This window comes from Amblyraja radiata, chromosome 39, assembly GCF_010909765.2.
Source record: "Amblyraja radiata isolate CabotCenter1 chromosome 39, sAmbRad1.1.pri, whole genome shotgun sequence".
Lineage (NCBI taxonomy): Eukaryota > Metazoa > Chordata > Chondrichthyes > Rajiformes > Rajidae > Amblyraja > Amblyraja radiata.
Window position 1 is genome coordinate 1,485,925 of NC_045994.1, and position 2,894 is coordinate 1,488,818.

Below are 2,894 nucleotides of genomic sequence, written 5' to 3' on the forward strand. Positions count from 1 at the left end.
GGCCGAAGAAAGACCTGTTAGAAGTATATAAAATTATGAGCGGCATAGATAGGGTAAACAGTCAGAACCGTTTTCTCAGGATGGAGCCTAGAGGGCGTAGTTTTAGAGATACAGCACGGAAACAGGCCCTTCGGCCCACCAAGTAGGTGCTGACCAGTGATCCCTGCACACTTACACTAAGTTACACACACTAGGGACAATTTTACAATTATACCAAAACAATTAACTTATACACCCGCACACCATTAGAGTGTGGGAGGAAACTGGAGCTCCCAGAGAAAATCCACGGAGGTCATGTGGAGAACGTACAAGCTCCTTACAGGCAGCACCCGTAGTCAGGACCAAACCCTGGTCTCTGGCGCTGTAAGGCAGCAACTCTACCGCTGAGCCACCATCATCATTGAGGCTCCTCACTATCCCGGAATCCCCACATTGCTTTAAGCTGAGACGGGCAAAGTGTAAAGGAGAACTGCAGTGAAGGTTTTGTCCACACAGAGGATGGTGGGTGCCTGGAACACACTGCCAGGGGTGGTGGTTGAAGCTGATACTTTAGTGGTATTTAAAAGACTTTTAAATAAGCACATGGGAATGCAGGGAATGGAAGTATATATATACACACACATATGTATAACTGTACACAGGTGCAGATAGATAAGTGATGATCTAGGCATCACAAACAGCACAAATATTGTGGGCCAAAGGGCCCAATCTTGTGTTAAGTTCATGTTATAGGAGCACAATTAGGCCATTCAGCCCACCACGTATACTCTGCATTCAATCATGGCTGATCTAACTTTCCCTCTATGTATATGACTAACCAGTCACCTGTGATCCTTGACAAAAACCCTCGCTGATAACCACACAGACCACATGCATCGTGCCACTCTCCACCTTACCATGCACGGATATCAAATGTTTGTCAGGCACAACTTTCCAATTATCAAGGAAAGGTTAAGGAACTGCAGATGGTGGTTTACAACAACAAAAAAAGACAAAAGGTGCTGGATTAATGTTGTGTCTATTATTTCATGAACAAGTTTGTGCTAATGGTTTGTAATCCTAATCAATCTGCGCTGTTATAAAGAGAGAATAATTCTGTTGGATTAGATGCCAATAATCACCTGGATCAGCACATGGTCAGGCAGCAAGTGAAGCATTGTATTATAGACAATAACAAATAGGTGCAAGAGTAGGCCATTCGGCCCTTCAAGTCAGCACCACCATTCAATGTGATCATGGTTGATCATCCCCAATCAGTACCCCGTTCCTGCCTTCTCCCATATCTCCTGACTCCGCTATTTTTAAGAGCCCTATCTAGCTCTCTCTTGAAAGCATCCAGAGAATCTGCCTCCAGGCAAAGAATCCCACAGACTCACCACTCTCTGTGAGAAAAGGTGTTTCCTCGTCTCCGTTCTAAATGGCCGACCCCTTATTCTTAAACTGTGACCCGTTGTTCTGGACTGCTCCAACATCGGGAACACATTTCCTGCCTCTAGCGTGTCCAAACCCTTAACAATCTTATATGTTTCAATGAGATACCCTCTCATCCTTCTAAACTCCAGAGTGTACAAGCCCAGCTACTCCATTTTCTCAGCATATGACAGTCCCGCCAGCCCGGGAATTAACCTTGTAAACCTATGCTGCACTCCCTCAATAGCAAGAATGTACTTCCTCAAATTAGGGGAGCAAAACTGCACACAATACTCCAGATGTCCAATACTGCAGAAGGACCTCTTTGCTCCTATATTCGATTCCTCTTGTTATAAAGGCCAACATGCCATTCGCTTTCTTCACTGCCTACTGATGAACAAGGACCCCCAGATCCCATTGTACTTCCCCTTTTCCCAACTTGACGCCACTTAGATAGTAATCTGCCTTCCTGTTTTTGCTACCAAAGTGGATAACCTCACATTTATCCACATTAAACTTCATCTGCCATGCATCTACCCACTCCCCCAACCTGTCCAAGTCAACCTGCATTCTCATAGCATCCTCCTCACAGTTCACACTGCCACCCAGCTTTGTGTCATCTACAAATTTGCTAATGTTACTTTGAATCCCTTCATCCAAATCATTGATGTATATTGTAAATAGCTGCAGGCCCAGCACCTTGCGGTACCCCACTAGTCACTGCCTGCCATTCTGAAAGGGACCCGTTATTCCCTACTCTTTGTTTCCTGTCTGCCATCCACTTCTCTATCCATGTCAGCACTCTACCCCCAATACCATGTGCCCTAATTTTACCCAATAATCTCCTATGTGGGACCTTATCAAATGCTTTCTGAAAGTCCAGGTACACGACATCCACTGGCTCTCCCTTGTCCATTTTCCTATTTACTTCAAAAAATTCCAGATTAGTCAAGCATGATTTCCCCTTCGTAAATCCATGCTGACCCGGACCGATCCTGTTGCTGCTATCCAAATGTGCCGCTATTTCATCTTTTATAATTGACTCCAGCATCTTCCCCACCACCGATGTCAGGCTAACTGGTCTATAATTCCCTGTTTTCTCTCTCCCGCCTTTCTTAAAAAGTGGGATGACATTAGCGACCCTCCAATCCACAGGAACTGATCCTGAATCTATAGAAGATTGGAAAATGATCACAAATGCGTCCACGATTTCTAGAGCCACTTCCTTGAGTACCCTGGGATGCAGACCATCAGGCCCTGGGGATTTATCAGCCATCAGTCTACCCAACACTATTTCCTGCCTAATGTGGATTTCCTTCAGTTCCTCCCTAGTCCAACCACACTTTACCTTATGATACTAGAATGATCTTGTTACTGGGCGGAGCGGGGGTTTATTTATTGCTGAGCCATGATTATTGTTCAGACTATCAGTGATTGCTGGTAAAGATTCATCACGATTGCTGCATTAATTGTGGATTACTGAT